Source organism: Rhinopithecus bieti, unplaced genomic scaffold, assembly GCF_001698545.2.
Source record: "Rhinopithecus bieti isolate Rb0 unplaced genomic scaffold, ASM169854v2 scaffold_26676, whole genome shotgun sequence".
Taxonomy (NCBI): Eukaryota; Metazoa; Chordata; class Mammalia; order Primates; family Cercopithecidae; genus Rhinopithecus; species Rhinopithecus bieti.
Window position 1 is genome coordinate 799,248 of NW_016812009.1, and position 5,609 is coordinate 804,856.

At 44.7% G+C, this 5,609-nt stretch overlaps 1 pseudogene; it reads right to left on the reverse strand.

Moving 5' to 3' along the window:
• LOC108544373 (60S ribosomal protein L31-like) overlaps window positions 1-5,105 on the reverse strand; it is a 6,558-nt pseudogene extending 1,453 nt beyond the window's left edge.
• Window positions 5,106-5,609: the final 504 nt, after the last annotated feature.

Below are 5,609 nucleotides of genomic sequence, written 5' to 3' on the forward strand. Positions count from 1 at the left end.
CCTTCCTCCCTCCCTCCCTCCCCTATCTCTCTCTATTTCTTTCTTTTGTTTTCTTTCTTTTTTCTTTTCTTTTCTTTCTTTCTTTTGAGATGGAGTCTTACTCTGCCACCCAGGCTGGAATGCAGTGGCACAATTTTGGCTCACTGCAACCTCTGCCTCCCGGGTTCAAGCAATTCTCCTGCCTCAGCCTCCTGAGTAGCTGGGATTACAGGTGCCTGCCACCATGCCCGACTAATTTTTGTATTTTTAGTAGAGACGGGGTTTCACCATGTTGGCCAGGCTGGTCTCAAACTCCTGACCTCAGGTAATCTGCCCACCTCGGGCTCCCAAAGTGTTGGGATTACCGGCGTAAGCCACTGTGCCTGGCTCACTTTTTTTTTTTTTTTTTAAGTTTATAACTTTATTTGATGTATTTGATGATCGGCAGTTAGTTCTCATCCACATTGACTGTAGATTTCTGAAAGTGGTAACAGGTACATAGGTAACCAAAGTGTAGAGCTTATTTGGTGAATCTTTATCCCATTATGTTTTCTGGACAGCCACACACAGATACGGTATGGCATATTCCTTATTCCTTTGGCTCAGGCAGCTTTGTTGAGACGGGTATCAATGTGCACACCTGGAATTGCCATCTCCTTCCTGGCAAATTTCTGGATCTCTTTGAGTGCCTGAGGGGCACGTCTCTTGAAGCTGACTCCGTGGATGCATTTGTGAATGTCGATGGTGCATTCTTGGGTCACCACCTCGCTGATGGCAAAACGGCCCTTTTTCTTCTTGTCACCCTTCTTTGCAGAGCCATTCTGCTGCGCCCAAGTTGGAAAGGAACAGCACCGATCTTATTTTCAAATAGGGTCACATTCTGAGTATTGGGGATTAGGATTTCAGCATGTCTTTTTGGGGGGACCCAAGTCAACCCATAACATTGCCCAGTGAGGAAGTGACTCCTCAAGGTGTTTGTGTGTAATGGGCAGAGTGTTGGGGAAGGCTTACCAGGATAATGAAGTGGAAGAAAAGGCACTCCAGGCAGACAGAACAGCACAGACAAGAAGACATGAAGATGAAGATTCAGGACAAGGAGAAACTGACACCTCTTGGGATCTTACTGTGTTGCTGGCACCATGTCAGATACCACATAAAAACTGCCATCAAACTCTCCCCACATTGCCATTACTCCCCCACTTCACAGGTGAAAACTGATATGTGGAGATAGGAAGTGACTGGCCAAAGGTCAGCTCACAGTGTGGCACCATAGTGGAGACAAGAAGCCGTGCCAAGCACCCTATGTCCAGTGCCTTCTCTAAAAATATGGCATAAAGCTGAAGAGACTCGGGTCTCTTCTCAGCTCAAGAGTGTTAGGAGTAGGGTTTTCTCTTAGGGGTCCCAGATATCATTCCATGTAGATGGGTGCCTACTCCGCTATGGAATGCTCCTGGTCAGGCATTGGAGAAAGGCCTTAGGCTGACCTCTGAGTCCCCTGCGACACCTGCTGACCTGCTGGAGGTTTACGAATCCAAGCAACAGCCACAGTGACCAGGCTGAGTGATTATACCACATAGGAGAACTTGGCTTACTCTGTGTCTTTGGGCATGGTCAGCTCTGCTCCTAATGAGAACAGTAGCTGTCAATTTCCTGAATGTCCATGGCCTTAAGGAAAACATGAAGCAGCCAGGTGGTTCTGACTCCCCTGCTTCTGTGCCTTTGCCCAGGTGTTCATCCCCATCTGCTGCCTTCAAGCCCTAATAAACACTTGGTGAAATGGACAATCTAAGCTCCCCCAAGATGCAGGGGGAAAAGCTCTGCCTTTGGAGGTGGAATACTGTATTTGAACTTGGGGCTTCCCATTTACTGTTTGATCTTGGCTGCGTCTGTTTCGACTCTCAGTTTCCTCATCTAGACATTGGCCTAATAATACCTAACTCACAGGCTTGCAGTGGGTATTGAATAATAGCACAGATGCATTTTGTTAACATTAAAGTGCTGTGTGTATGCAAGTTACTAATCATAGTTGATACATTTAGAACTCTTCATAGAGCTAAATCAGACAATCTCTCCCTGTAATTCTTTCTCTCCCATATAGAATCCCCTAAAATAAGGGTCTACAAACTGGCTCACGGGCCAAAGCCATCTTCCTGCTCATTTCTGTACAGCCTATGCACGAAGAAACAGTTTTACATTTCAGTAAAATGTTTAGTAAAATACTTTTACACTAAATGGTTGAAAAACATCAAAAGAATAATATTTTGTGACATGAGAATTATATAAAATTCAAATTCCTGTGTCCATAAATAAAGCTTCTTCAGAATGTAGCCATGCTCATTTATTTATGCCTACGGCTGCTTGCAGATGACAACAGCAGAGCTGAGTAGCTGCAACAGAGACCAGACAGCCTGCAAAGGACAAAATATTTACCATCTGGTCTTTTACATAAAATGGTGCCTGACTCCTGATCTAGAATAACAAAACCAGGTGAATAAGAATGCTGAGTTAAGCCTGGATCTTTAAGCATTAAAACTGGCCATGTCCACAGTCCTCAAATCTTTGGGTCTTTGGGGAGTTCATACAGACCTGTCTTCCAGGAGTGTTAGAGCATTGGCCTGAGTTGTTCATGGCTTAGGCAAGGTTGACAGAGCCCCCAGCAGAGTGCTTGTGCTGGCAGCCTGTGGCCTCTCTCACTACTGAGGGACCAAGGAAGGCCTGTCCCCTTAGCAGAGCTGCAGCTGTCTTGAGTCCAGAGCCACACAAATCCCACCCTCCCTGCAGCCGTTTAGCCATTGAAGTTGCCTGTGTGTCAACTGGCAGAGTGCTTTGCCTAGTGACAGGTCTCCCATTTAGATGTAATCACCTTTTTATATCCACGGAGCTTTTTTGAATACCTCTCTCCACTCAATGCTTTCCCTGATGATTGAAAAGAGCTCAACCATCAAATGGCATTATCTCCTCTGAATGGCCTCAGTTTATCACCTGGACAAGCCCAGAAACTTCAACCCTGAGCTTCTTTTTGTTGTAGCAACAGGTGCTCAGGAAGGGGTGGGGTGGGCAAGGGGAGGATGTGTCTAAGAGGAGGAAGGCTGGGAAATACTCTTTGGGGAGATCTTTAGAAACTGAATCAGCTTTGCTGCTCTGGGACAGGCTGCAACAGAATTTGTGCAGGACTCAAGGGTAGCAGGTGATGCAATGATCTTTCAAGCTTCTGAAAAAAATGTGCTATGACTGACCTAAGTGTTCCTTAAAAAGAAAGAGGGTACCAAAGAGTTTCCCTAAAAAGTCCTAAGGGAAAAAAATTTCAAGAGTTACTTTTCCATAATTTTAGTTGTGTATAAAATATTCTCATGGCTTGAGCCAGTTAAGTGACTACATTTTCTACTTAGTCCTCTCTGACAAGGGTCTAAGACGGTTCCATCATTCCCAAGTGCCAATTTTTTATAGATGCATTAAAATGTTTAGTCAGCCAGGTGCAGTGGGTTGCACTTGTAATTCCAGCATTTTGGGGGTCTGAGGCGGGAGGATCACTTGAGCCCAGATGATTAAGACCAGCCTGGGCAACACAGGGAGGGTCCCAGCTCTACAAAAAAAAAAAAAAAAAAAAAGAAAAGAAAAAAGAGAGAAAATTAGCCAGGTATGGTGGCATGCATCTGTATTCCCAGCTACTTGGGAGGTTGAGGTGGGAGGATCCCTTGGGCCTAGGAGTTCAAGGATATAGTGAGCTATGATTACACTATTGCACTCTAGCCTGGGTGACAGAGTAAGATTCTGTCTCAAAAAAAAAAAAAAAGTTTAATCCAACTATAAAGGTTGGTACTGGGGAGTCTGGAACTAAAATTCAGAGGAAGCAGTATTATAGGGTGGGAGTTGGGAACTTTATCTGGAAAGAGCTAGATAGTAAATCTTACAGGCTTTACCAGCCATGTGGTCTTGGCTGCAACTATTCAACTCTGCTGTGGTAGCACAGAAGCAGCTAGAGATACTATGTAAATGAATGACCCCTACTGTGATCCAAGAAAACGTTATTTACAAAAACAGGTGGTGGGCTGGATTTGGCCCGCGGGCCATGTTTTGCCAACACCTGGTATGTAGAGCTTTAGCCTGCTTAGTACTCTCTGCTTTTCCCTACCAGATGCTAAAGCACAGAGAATGTGCCAGTTTATGGCAAGAAGTTCCCTAATGGCCCTAAGCTGAAGTTATGAGTAAGTGAAACCGAGCAGAAGAGGGACAGGATCTTCAGTGTGAAGGTGATATGGTGGTTGGCAGTAGAAAGAAGATTGCAGACCAGGCATGGGGTATCCTTAACAGCAGAGCATCTGAATATGGATGCTAAGGTGGCGCAGGAGGTAGGAGCAAGACATCTGCTTCTTTGTGCTGCCTAGGGCTCTAAGCAACCTCAGGCTCCACCTCTACTATGATTCCTGCTCTTTTTAGTCATCCCTGGAATCTTCTGGGATTTATGTCTCCTTTATGCCATCTACATTCTTGTAAACTCCCAATCTTGGCTCTCTTGCAAAACCCATTAGAGTTCACCTTTAGTAATCCTGCCTCAACAGTACCTTTCCTTGGCATTCAGAATAAATTAACCCTCCTCTATGCTTTCCTAGTGCGGCTATACACCTCTACCAGGTATAAATTGCATAATATCGCACGTTATATTTATGGCTTCCTCATTGCTAGATTGCAAACTTTTTGTGTGTATGTTTTCCTCATTTTTACATTTTCAGCGGCTAGCTGGGGAAAAATGCCAAGAAAGAAAGAGAGACAAAGAAGAGAAAGAAAAAAAAAAAAAAAAAAAGAAAGAAAAAGAAAAGAAAAAAATAGATGCAAGGTTGAGTTAATTCAAAATTATCCAATCTAGTGCTATTTTGAGTGGCTTTTTAATTGCTTTATTTATCATGTCTTCGCTCCCAGTGACTTATACTGTTTTTGAGAGAGAAAGGCAGAGTTGTAGTAGCCAGGATTATACTAGTCACAAATGGCAGAATTTCCATATCCAGCCTAGGTTAGAAGGGGGATTTGTTGGTTCCTGTAATTGAACCAAGGGAGGGCAGAGTGCAGCTGGCCTCAGGGTCAACAGGAAACAGGGAAAAGACAAACGGAGAGGACTCACTGTCCCCCATCTTGGTTTCTTCCCATGTACTAGTCTTGTTCACTCTGACTCTCTTTTGGAACCAAGGGTGCCAGCAATGGCCAGGTTTCACGGCCTGCCATTTTTACCCTGAGGAGGAGCTGCCTTTCTCCCCCACCCCTGAGGTCTAACTTAAAAATTCTTAGGGAAACATTGGCTTTCCGTGGGTCCTGTGCCCTACCTGAGATCAGGGAGGCCTGTTTTCACAACTGGAAGCTTCTAGTAGAATACAGCTGGCATGGGGTGGAAGGAAGACATCCCAGAGGAAGGGGGATGCATTTCTTAGAAGCAGAACATGTGACAGGCAGACAGAGTAAGAGACATGCATTCAGTGTCTTCCTTTCTTGAATAGCACTTTCTCAGTGGTTGGCCCTAAGCTGGGCAGAAACACACATGAACGATGAGAGCCATTTTCCTTTTAAAGTGCTGCCTCTCATCCCTCATGCAAATTTATCTCCAGTTTGGGGGCTGCCAATAATTTTTTCCAGGGTAGATA